Here is a 12,421-nt window from a genome sequence, read left to right as displayed (position 1 = left end):
TTTTTAGGTCCCATACCATTCAGAGGCTTTGATATTGGCCATTACTCGAAACTACCCCTAAAATCTCTATGAAATCCTTATAATGGGGAAAATATAATAACTCCTGTTAGGATTATCCTCAGAACTTGAAACTTGCAACACAACTTTGTTTCGTCAAGAAGAATCATTTTGAATAATTTTGACACGTGACTAATCCGATTTCCCGATTTTGTCGGATTATACCCGAAAATCGAGAAAAAACGGATTTTCGGTCAATTTTTGGCAATTTTTTATTCGATCCATGTAAAAACCGGAAGATATGTTAAAAACACTTTATTTAGCTTTCAGAAACTTCAAAGAGAATGTAAAAATTCGCTCTAGAACAAAAGTAACTATATTTTAAGCAGATAATGGCATTTTTAACAATTTTCAAGCTTCTGATGACGTCACAGAAAATGTGCAGACGCAAGCAAAAATTTATTGCCGCCATTTTGTTCCTTTTATGACGTACTATAAGTGTGCCAAGTTTGATTCAATTTGAACAATCCTATGAAAAGTTATTGAGGGGGGGGCGGAATTCGCCCCCCCCCCGGTCATAGTATGTTCGAAAAACCCCGGACCGAATAGGGTTAAATGCCCTTTTTGATTCTAATATGGCTACAAACGACGAAGGTAAGGATGATATGTTCTATCCAAGTTGAAAATATAAAAGCCTTGACCATGCTTGCTTTGCTATATTATGCTATACTTGCTACAATTTTTTTATTTAGATGTAATCAAGTTTAATGAAGAATCAGTCATTCGATACTACTACCGATGTGGTCTTCAATACAAAGAAATTCTTTTACGCCTTGAGAGGCGCCATACGTATTCCATCAAATTAGAATTACGTTGCTTTGTAGACTCAAATCATGAACATTGTCCTTTACAAAATGGCAATCGCACAATTTTTAGGTTGGCAAGTTCCAAGGAATATTGTGAAGGAAATATAGCAATTATTGTCCAAACTATGCATGGCATATTGACAATGCTAAACTTTGGGGATTTTCCATCGACAGCGCTATGCTATGGTTCCGAGTAAGCAAATCTAACAAATCACCGGCCATTATTGCAAGTATGTACTTTACCTGTGTGAAGGAGATTGGCGGTTATCCTGTGGAATTAGTTACTGATCTAGGTACCCAAAATGCAATTATTGTTGCAATGCGATCATCGATTGGTTGAAATTTTGCTGCTTTGATCCGTCTTAAAAGAAAGTTATTAGCTAATAAAGTATAAGATTTTTTGCTTACACTAAGGCGCACACCTCTTATGAACCCTGTTTGGATTTTTTGTGTATCCTTGAGTGCCCCGAGTCACAAATAAATACAAGCTTAAAGGTAATATGCGATTATATAAGGACAAAGGAAAGGCCTACTCGGCTTTACAAGACATTGCGTGTAACCACAACAACAACAACCTTTTTACTGGGAATTGCACGTTAGAAGAAAACAAAATGGCAGTAACAAGCGGACTACATCCCCGCAGCCAAGCTTTGTTAACAAGGAAAAAGTAATTTAAAGCATGTGAACATACGTATATATAGCCAGCTCGCTACCTAAAAAATTTTATAACAAAAATTTCTTAAAACTTACCCTAACCCTAATTTTCGAGGTAGCAAATCATTTTTATGTGGCTTTAGCCAGGAAACCTTTAGAACGAGCCAGTGTCGCCGTTTTTTGATGAGACTACTGAGTAGTACAAATCGATAGCAATACGGAGAGTTACAGTTCCAAGGTTAAAGTTACAGTGATTTTGTAACTGATTCAGTTTGCTGAGTTATATTTCTAGCAGCTTTAATGTAGATTCCCGGTTTATTTTATTATTTTTAAATTTATTTTAAAAAAAATTGTGTTTCCAAATTTGAACTATACTTCACTTGCGTTCATGAAAATTTTTATTAATTTTAAAAATTTGCTGCAAAACATGCTGTCGATAATTTTTGTACATGAAATTAAAGATCGCAAACATAACCGCAATATTGTCAGTGTTGGTTGACGTAAATTAACGTAAAGCTGACGAACTTTTTAAGGACCAAGATCGATTTAACAAAAAAACAGTTAAACTATTAATATTGATATAGAAAACATAAATATCGAGGACGTTAAAAAAAAGGTTATTAGTTAATTTAAAATCTGTAATTAAATTTGAAAATATAATTTTGTATCAACCGCAATGTCAAGTTCACACTCGCATACTTTGTTCTTTAATGCACTTCATCCATTTGATGTGATTGAGGTCTTTAGAAAAACAAGAAAAAATGGTTGTCAATAAACCTATTCTCAAAAAACATATTTCCTGATTTGCGTTATTTTATACCTCTTGTAGCTAAGTCAATGGAGCTATATCGCATTAATTTCATTCCTTTTTATAAGGTCATATAAGAATTTTTGTTAATTTCTTTCGTGTTAATTTCGTGATCGTAAATTTTATTCTTCGTTAAGTTTCTGAAACAAAGTAAACCCAAAAAGTGAAATAATCTTTGAGTTGATTTTCTTTCTTTTGCTTTTTAAGGTGTCTAAGATCAACGTTTGACAATCTGAAATAATTACTGAGGTGTACCAAATTGTCTTCTTGCTTTGGGTGTAATAACCTTACGATAATAAGAACACGCAAATAAGGCTTATTACCGCTTATTCTCATAGAAAGTGCCAGCCATTAGGATGGAATCCCATCACTTACTTACTAATTTAGTAATTTACTCATGAACTAATATTTTTTTTTTTTACGAATTTCTAGCGTAGTTAATTGGTTTCCACCTTTCACATTTTTCATATTTTGTTTAATTATGTAGGCTCCAGGCAAATTCATCTTTAAACCAACGTGTGAATTATCTTTGGAAGATAGAGACATCACACCCTCTTTGGTTTCAGCAGTTTCAGGAAAGCCTTACACATGTGTCATTACAACTGCTGAAAATTTCCATCCCGTAGTTTTAAGACGGGTGAAAAATCTATGCTTAGAAAATTTCCCACATTTTTTCACTCGGACCTATCAGCTAGCGCGGGAAAATTTATACAAAAGTAGAACAACATGGCTAACAAATTGCTTTTACTTAAAAAGAAATATACAAATAATAGTATTGTACGATATTAGTTTAAAATAAGCAGAGGTTATTTTGGAACACCATGCTGTCATTTAAACCAGGTGTTTGAGTCGTGGCAGATGTACCGTAGTAATTAGCGTTTTGACCAAATGGTTTGCTACTGTAACAATTCATTACAACTTGTTTTCCAGCCTACCTTTATCTGCCCTTATGTTTCTTTTATCAAATTCCCGCGAAAGAAGAAAAAAGTTAAGAAACTTTTAACTTTTTTTCCACGAATCTTGTGATTATGTAATGTTTTAATAATCAACAAAAGGATGCTCTGACTGCCTTGAAATTACGCGAATGGAAAAAGGACTTAATGCTGCATTCATGAAAGGAAACACGAGCTTCTTCTGTTTCTCATCATAAATTTTGGATCGTGGAAATATATTACAGAAACTAGAGACGCACTCGTCAAATCAATCAATAAATCGTTGTAGATGTGTTAACTTTTTGGAACAAAATAAAATCAGTGTTTAGTTACTTATGGTGCATGTCCAAAACACTTTTTTACGAGAAGCCTAATAAACGGATTATACAAAGTCAAAGCTGATATCTAGCCCTTTACGTGAAAAAGATGAAAACTACCGCAAGTAAATTCAATACAACTAACCGAGGCGTATACTTAACGAGAGAAAACTTTTATTGAATCGTCCAAGAAGACATTAGAGATGACAGCACATGTATGAATTTTACACTAAAATGCACTTGTATGATTTCACAGTGGAGATGAGATCTTGTTTTTAATACTTCAAATCTTGGTTTCATCCTAGCGCACTATTTTCTATGCAGTAAGACATAAATATTTTTGTCCTCAGTTCCTTAAATTGACAAGCTTTTCAATTAATTTCTAATTCGCTTTGATTAAACGAAACCAACCTTTTTCCCCATGTAGACAGACTTAAAAGAATAAAACAAGTTGTTTTTGGGAGAAGGACTCGTCTTAAATACTTGACAGCCAATCAACGTGATTGAATTTCTGAGAACTTCGCCCTTTTGTTTAAAAATCACGTGACAGCGAGATTATGGCTTGTTCCACACTGAAAATAAATCCTATTAACTTTCTTGTAATCAGTACGGACTATTGAATTTTGGAAAGACATCTAACAAAAGCAGCACTGGTTTAACACACCAAGAAAAAAAAATTAAATTCAGAAAATGGGATTGAAAGAGACTTTTATTTGTTATCAAAATATTTCGTTGGTAATATTTACATCGCTAGAAGATTAAGCAATCTTGCAAATATATTTACAAAAGGAGTATTTTTTCTATAAATATGCTTAACGTCTTTTCTTTGTTTGTTCTGTAGCTACTGAAGCTTGTACGCAGTCACCACCATATAGATAGCTATCATAGATAACACAAAGACAGCAAACAGGTATTCAAATTGCGGGGATTTTATTTTTTCTGCCATGCTGTATAACAAATCGTCCAATAAATAATCTTTTTAACCTTAAGAAAAATTAATTAAATAAACACAAGAGGATATGGCAGGTAGGTTTTAAAGTACAAATTTCTTTAAGTGCACCGCTTCCTTATTGATAGGCTATCTTTATTTACTAACATTCACCTGGCAATGTTTCTAATTAGTAAAATGTGATGCCAAGCATGCCAAAAAAAATACAAAACAGAAGTAGCTAAAACTGTACGCAAATATTTTGACGCAAAAAAAAAGTTAACCAGTAAAATAAACATGCCAGATTATTCCTACTTCACTTTGTTTGTTCATGCCATGGTAAATAAAAAAATGCAAGTTTAGAAAAAAATTAAATTGTTTTATGTTCAAAATTTACGTAAATTTCAGAGTGTCAGCTAATAGAGTATATCGCAAAAAGATTAAGCAGAAATCAATTTCCATTGTGATTCAATTTTTCCACGCAAAAAATGAAGTTCACAAAGTAATTAATATGGAAGCTGCTGTGACGAAGGGATTGCTTTTAAATTTTAAGGTAACTATATAAAAAATATAAAATGGCAAAAGTGAAAGAAGTTTATATCAAAATTCTGTTAACTTTTGTAAAATATATTGTTTGATTAGCAGGAATATTTTTAAGACATTTATAATTAGGACTTATTTATGTTGTACAAATTTGTTGACACATTATTAAATCTAGCGTTATTTTAGATTTGTCTTTCTTATATATCTAGTCAATCTTGAAATATTTAACTCCATGTTGTTCATTTTTGGTGATTGGCAAAATTACGTATTAGGTTAAAGTGCTCCAACGACGCGTTATCCCAGGAGATCCAGCATATTTTTTCTTACCACCAGGAAATCAAAATAGCTAAGGTGGGAAAAATTACGCTGGATCTTAAACAATGTACTGACGGTGCTTTTTGATTGGTTAATTCTATTGTTCTTTGCTTACATGCTAATATTGTGAAACCTTTTTTTCGATGGCGAATGCCCTAACTCACTCGAACAAATATAATTAATTCTTGCAGTATTTAAAAGGATAAAATGTGACAACGCCTGTATTGGCCTTGCCTATTTTGTTCTGCTTTAACCACAAAAAACAAAAAAATAAGCTTGCGCAGGAGGGCAGGAAATAAAAAGTTAATTTGCGATAAGTTAACTTTCTTTTTTCGCTAGATCACTAAATATTTAAAAAAAAAAACACTACGGTAAAGATACGTACGTTCACGTTGTGCTTATTGTTTAACAGGTAAACAAAAATTATTGAAAATATAAATTAATTAACAAACTATAATTACCCTAATACTTGCACAGAGTTTGTAAATATGGAAAACATTATTGTTGTTTTAACGTAATATAATAAGTTTTCTGCCCTAATATAATTTTTTACCCCTATCTGAATTTTATAAGTTTAAAATCACCACGTTGTAAAAGTTTTAAAATAAAAAATCAAACAATCAATTAGTAATTGAAATTTTTCCTTTTCTCAACTCGGCCTGTCTGTGAGTCAAAATGGCAGCTGTAGGTTCTGCTGTTTTCTTTAAAATGAGGGCCTATAATACGTTAACCCCGTCCAGCCCTCCAATGTAACTTTAAAACCAGCTAGAGTAATCACAAGTAAATACAATAGCTTCGTTATTTATATTTTTTTATATATTTTAAAGTTTAGTTGGATCTTTATTACCTTTTTCAAATATATACAAAATTTATATGTACTTATTTTGATGCTTAGCTTTAGCTATCCTGGCTACCTAGCTATAGGGATCAAGATGTACTTTCGTTTTATAATCTCGTATTACCCAAGGTTACAAAGTACAATATTTGTGATAAAAGTAAAAATACCTAGCTAAGGAGCTAAAAATATAAACCAGTACAAGCACCATGTTGATGCAGCATATGTATATCGTTAAGTTAACAAAAACATTTATTATGGCTACCCTCTTTTATTCGTTTCATAAATTTTCCATTGATAGGGGGTGGGGGAAATAACATTTTAAGACATTGAAATTATAAAAACAAACGTGAAACGATTCATGCTCTGATTGCATAAAATCGGACAGTTCTGGGTATGATTTCTCACAATTAGTTGTACAGTGGCTATTACATACAATATGGAGCAATGGAAACTACGCTTAAAAGGTTAGTCTGTCACGCTGTAAAACAACTAATTTTGTAAAGCCATGTGACGTCAGTTATTTCAAATTTAAAATATAAAAATGTAAAAAATGTAAAAAGAAGAAAGAAAATTAGTGAAGAGATGAAGAAACTTGTTTCGGCAGCATTTGAAACAGCTAAAAACCTTACCCGGTGTGGTAGGTACTATAACTTCTTCCAAACGTATTATTTCCTTATTTTGTTAATATTCATTCGCTGCTTGTGTCTGTTTATTTTAACGAAATCTAAACGACTTACACACTCCTAGCCTGAATGAAAACCGTTTCATTGATCTTAAGTAAACACAAGCAAAGTTAATTTCTTAGAACAACAAAAAATTGTGCTGATAAGACATTTCATTCTCAATAACTGTTTATCTAGCCCACGTGGGATGTGTTTTTGTGTGTGTAAACATATATTTTGTTAAAGAAAAGTTGTTTTATAAGAAAATCTTGATGAAAAAACTTTAAGGATTTTTACAAACTAAACGTCTTAGTGAAATCAAAATTTATGGGTTATTTAAGAACTACAAATAACTGAACCGCAGCTGTACCGTTTATGAGTAGCTACAGAAATCAATCAGTTCTGTATTCACGGGTATGTGCTATTTTGGGAAAAATACCTTGATGCATCTAGTGTGTTAGCCACAAAAATGCAGAACAATCAGGTCCGAAGCATCTTACACTCAAGTTTGTTTGTTTGTTGTGAGGTTGTTGGAGGGGTGCAAATTAAAAGAGCAAATAATTTACCGCCGTATGAGGCACCTCCGGCCTAAGGCCGCAATGAAAATGTTTGTGGTATTAACTCCTGAAGCTATTTTAAAAACAAAACCTCTGCATAACCCTCTCTTCGTGTTAACCATAGCCAACAAACATTTTGGGTGACGTGCCCTTATCCGCTCCCCCATGGTTGTACAGCCCTGACAGTCATAAACAACCGTTAAATTCTGACTATAATTCTAAATTGAAGGCTACCATCTTCGGCTCCCAGCAAAAAGGTTGCAATGTAAATTAAATTGAAAAAATAGATTTTAGGCAAAATTTAAACAAATGTTTGGAAAATGAATTGAGGGAGCGTTGAGGGGATAACTATACCTTGCATGTGTGTTTTTATAAGATTGGTGAAAAATAAGGAGGTCTTAAGGAGGAAAAGAAGAAAAAATATTCTTGCACCTAACACGATAACGTGTGCTTTAGAACTTTTTAAAAGTATCATCTGTGTCACATTGCTATTAGCATCAATTTTTATATTTTTTTAACTTTTTGTTTACATTTCCACTTTAGTGTATAAATTCACCGTTGGTTACAAGATTATCTTTAGTTGAAATATGCAGCGTAAGAATGATATATTATGAAATATTTATTTTTATTTAAAAAATTAAAACAGACTTAAACTTTGAGAATTTGCTCTTAGCGAACGCAGTTGGCTACCAATAAGTTGGTAAAAGCAACAGAAGACTTCGCAGGGCTGTTTTTGGTTAAGAAATACATATAAAGTTCTTACGATAATATCTTATGACCAATTGTTATATATGGGTCACATCTGGGGGCAGAGTGGGGAAGGGGGGGGGGGGGGGGTATACCTTATTTAGTTCTGAATGGGACCTTGAAATGACGTCCGCTTTAGCGAGGTCACTGCTATAATGTTTCCTCAACCTAGAGATTTTGCTGAAGCGTTTACCACACCCTCGTCACAAGGAACTTTTTCCTTTTTGGAAAAAAATCCTCGGGATGAGGGAGGGTTTAACAATCATCTCATTCGTTCCTAGGAAAAGTGTCCATTGTAGAAAGTGTCCGTTTTAAAAATGTCCGCTAAAAGTAGATTTACTATTGTAGGTAGGAAATTGGCTCTTGCTGAACCATTTTCTTCACCAGTTTTCTGTACATAACTAACACCTTGTAACACACCTATGACAAAGGTTTAATTACACAGAGCAAAGTCCTATTTTTTAAGGACGAATATAGGATGTATATCAGGGTTTCTTTGTATGAGCGACAACTGAACACAAAACAAATTAGGAATGTTGTATATCAGCATGGTGATCCATAGAAAACCTACGAAAATAATTGTGAAACCAACCCACGGCTTCATATGCGGTGCTTGAAAACTGTCTTTTTTTATGATTATTTATTTTATTTTATAAAATTTATTTTAACAACAAAATATATTTACATTCATGATTATTCTTTGCGCCATTTTAAAATTTGTGATATTGACATTGAGCTATGTATACATTGTCTATGGAAGATCGTCCATAATGTACTTTCATTGAAGCTTGTATGCAGTCACTACCATGTATACTGCTAATATAGTAAGTACAACCACGGCAAATACATACTCGAATTGTGGAACTTGCATTGTGATTCACGCGGCACCCCGTTCTCGTTTCTGTTACGTATTATTTAAACCTAAAATAATATTATAACACTTTAGAAGTTCAAACTGAGTTTCTGAAAACCTACTAAAAGAAATTACTTCTGTTTTAAGTAGAAATTCATTTTTATTTTAAAGAAATATTCGCATTCATTCTTAATGATAAAAAACAAACAACAGCAGCTTTTTTCCGTGTGAACAATTCCAGTAAAAAAACCTCCTTATAAAAATTACTGACTGTGTAAAATAATGCATTATATTGTGAACAAACAAATATTTATATGATCTATTTATTTATTTATTCTTTTAGTTTAAATGCTAATTAATTCAAGGGGTTTAAAAAGTAATACGTTATCAGAAGAAATCACAAGTGTATGTAATTTTTGTTTTATTTTTTTTGTTAACGATACATCCGAAGTCGCACAAAAAACCCGCCCCATCTGCTCATGCCCTGCTTTGTTAGTAAGCAATGCTATTATGTAAAACAAAACAAAAAAATTGATATCAGAAAGATTAAAACAGGTCTAAATAGCAAGAATAAAAAGGGTTTTTTTTAAAAAAAAAATTATATAGTGGGGGAAAACAAAGCTCCAGAGTTCAACATGGCTGTCGGCTAAGGATAAACCATTGTCGCCGTCATCTCTTATGTAAAAATTTCTTGGAACGAGGGTGAGCCATAAAGGACAAAAAATTGTTTAGAATCAAACTCTCCTTTTTCTTTCTCTCTACCTCTGTGTTTGTGTCTTCCACACAGAATTCCACACAAACTCAGAATTCTATTTTTAACCATTTTTTGTCTTTCTTTTTTCGCTCGGAAATAAAAAACTTTTGACTTTACTTTCGTCAATTACTCCTTCGTTTTCTTCCAACTTCATTCCCAGGACTTTTTGCCTTTATTTTTAGTTGAACGCACCACTATGCTGCTTGGGTGCTACTGAAACTTTCAGATTAATTAGATAAAATGCGCTGCAATTTTAGACTATAGTATAAAGTTGCATTAAAAAATACAAAAATATTTCAATTAGCCTTTACCAATTCAATTTTTTTGCACATATTTCGCATTGATACCAATGACATTATTCCGTCACTAACCAGCGGTCACAATGTGTTTTTTGCATTGTTTAACCCTAATATTGCCGAAGAAGGTGCGAAAATTTCAATTAGACCTGGTTTTGGTCAGAGCGCAAAAACACCAAAATCTATGTGTTCAATAAGTTTTTATTGAAATGATCCAATTAAGGCTTAAAACAATCTCGTTTCCAGGGCTTTTCTATGTTTCGTGGAGACATCATATCCGACGTACTTTCTTTAGTGACATTAAAACGGTTGTGCCGGAAACTTCCGGCAACTGAATGAATGACAAAAAATTTAGCAAATATTCCAAGCAGGTAGTTTGGTACACCCAAAGGCACTATCTCTCCATTTTCTATGAATTTCATGATATAAAGTATTTGAAGCGTTATAGTTGTCGATTCTAATACTTAAATAGTATAAGTACTTTAAACCCTTTAAATAATACAAGTGCCTCCCTAGCGCAGACATTCTTTATAGGAAACTCTAATAAGAAAATCTTTCCGAAGCAGACACGACCACTCCGTAACACGGACACTGTTTGCAGGTCCTGTCTGAGTGTTTAAGGCATAAGTGACCTCCATAAAGTGGACACAGAAAAAACACTTTTAAGTAAGGCATTTATCAGACAGTACGATGATCATTAATGAATGGGACATAATGATTAGCAATTGAAAGCAAATGAAAATAACGGAATATTTTATGTTTGCTGGTAAAACGGATATGTTAAAAGTGCATTTTTCCATCTTTTTTCTTTCCCCCTGCAATCCAGTAAGGAGGGGGAGGGGGGAGTCCAAAAGTCTGTGTAGTGAAAAACAAGCCGTAACTAAATTTAGCAACTTTTTAGTGCCAACCTCTTCAAAGCGGACAAAAGTTTTCGTCCCGTAAATGTCCGCTTTATGGAGGCTTCACTGTGGTTCACACTCATTCGCGCCTCTAGGGCGTTAATATTTCATTTTGAAATATTTTTCTAATATAAATAAATATATAATAAAATATATAAAGGAGAATAACCAGGTTAATAATGAAAAAAAAAACTATGACGGTGGTGTTGAATAATCGTCTTCATCAAATTAAGAACAATATCAACAATACCACAAGTATTGAAAATATGGCTCATACTTACCTATTATAAACACATCATTAAACAAATTTTGGTTTTTTAGGGCAATTAAAAATTTCGAACAATCAAATTTGTCCGAAAATAAAAAAAACATCCGTATTTTTTTATGGTTCATGCTGGGATAGTTAAACTAATTGTTTAAGCTTATAGAAATGACAGAATAAATATTCCAATATTGTTAAGTTTGTATGAACTTGAAAGAAACCCAAAATAGTTCAGAACTTTTATCAATTCTGCTCGCACTTTTTAAAATAGGACATTTAAGTATTTTTGCATGCAAAGCACTTTTAAATTCTCATTATAAGCACACACACGGATATAATTACCACATGTAATTAACTCCATTAACCAATCCTATTCAAACGTAACGTAACGAAAAAACGTAAACATGAAGCTAATATGTATCTGATGACACTAATTGTCACCAATATAATGGCTTATTCTCGCATGTTACAGTTATTGTAACAAATTATTTTTGCAAAATACAATCAGAAGTGTATAACTATTTAATAACGAAGCGAAAATTTTGATTACAGACAATATGCTTCAGAAAAAACAAAACTTGATAGCCTAACAGGATTCTTTAACTAACTTAGTGATGCGACAAAAATTAGCAAAGTCAACTATAAGCCCTCTTGAGAGTATTAAAATTGAGTGACTTCCCAATAGTAAGAAAAATCATGCTAAGTTTCCTGGCAACGACAAAATTTATTTCAACCACAGAATATTATAACCTTTCTCAAACTTGAGTGCTTCCCTTCTTGAATTTAGAGAAAATATCGCACATTTTAAAATATATATTAAAATGTATTAATATTTGAAAGTAAATAAAAGGTAAAAACAAGCTACCTCCAGGAAACAATAAAATATTAACAGAAAACCTACTTTATTTAACTAGCTACTTATAAAAATCTACAAATTGTATAAAGAAACTAACATACCTTTATATCTGCTCGCAGAAAGTTGAATAAGTGAAGCAAAAATGAGTATTGAAAAGTTCAATATTGTACTTGCAGTTTTATTGATAATAAAAGTTTTATATATAAAACTAAATCTTGCGCTTATTCAACTTATCATTGAGAAAACTTCTAAACACGCAAATATAATTATGTTCTGTAGTATGCTATTCAGTAATTTAAAAAGCCATTCAACTTCTTATAATAGGATTTTAATGCCT

General features: G+C 32.4%; 1 long non-coding RNA gene across 1 annotated transcript; it reads right to left on the bottom strand.

Annotated features, from left to right (window-relative positions):
• Window positions 1–4,265: 4,265 nt before the first annotated feature.
• Window positions 4,266–12,344, bottom strand: LOC130644683 (uncharacterized). Its single transcript, XR_008982617.1, has 3 exons — window positions 12,186–12,344; window positions 6,828–9,085; window positions 4,266–4,558 (listed from the first exon to the last, which is right to left on the bottom strand). It is a non-coding gene; the product is annotated as an uncharacterized LOC130644683 (long non-coding RNA).
• Window positions 12,345–12,421: the final 77 nt, after the last annotated feature.

The sequence above is a fragment of the Hydractinia symbiolongicarpus genome, chromosome 5, assembly GCF_029227915.1.
Source record: "Hydractinia symbiolongicarpus strain clone_291-10 chromosome 5, HSymV2.1, whole genome shotgun sequence".
Lineage (NCBI taxonomy): Eukaryota > Metazoa > Cnidaria > Hydrozoa > Anthoathecata > Hydractiniidae > Hydractinia > Hydractinia symbiolongicarpus.
Note: the sequence above shows the minus strand (reverse complement) of the source record. Positions and strands in the feature narration are given on the sequence as shown.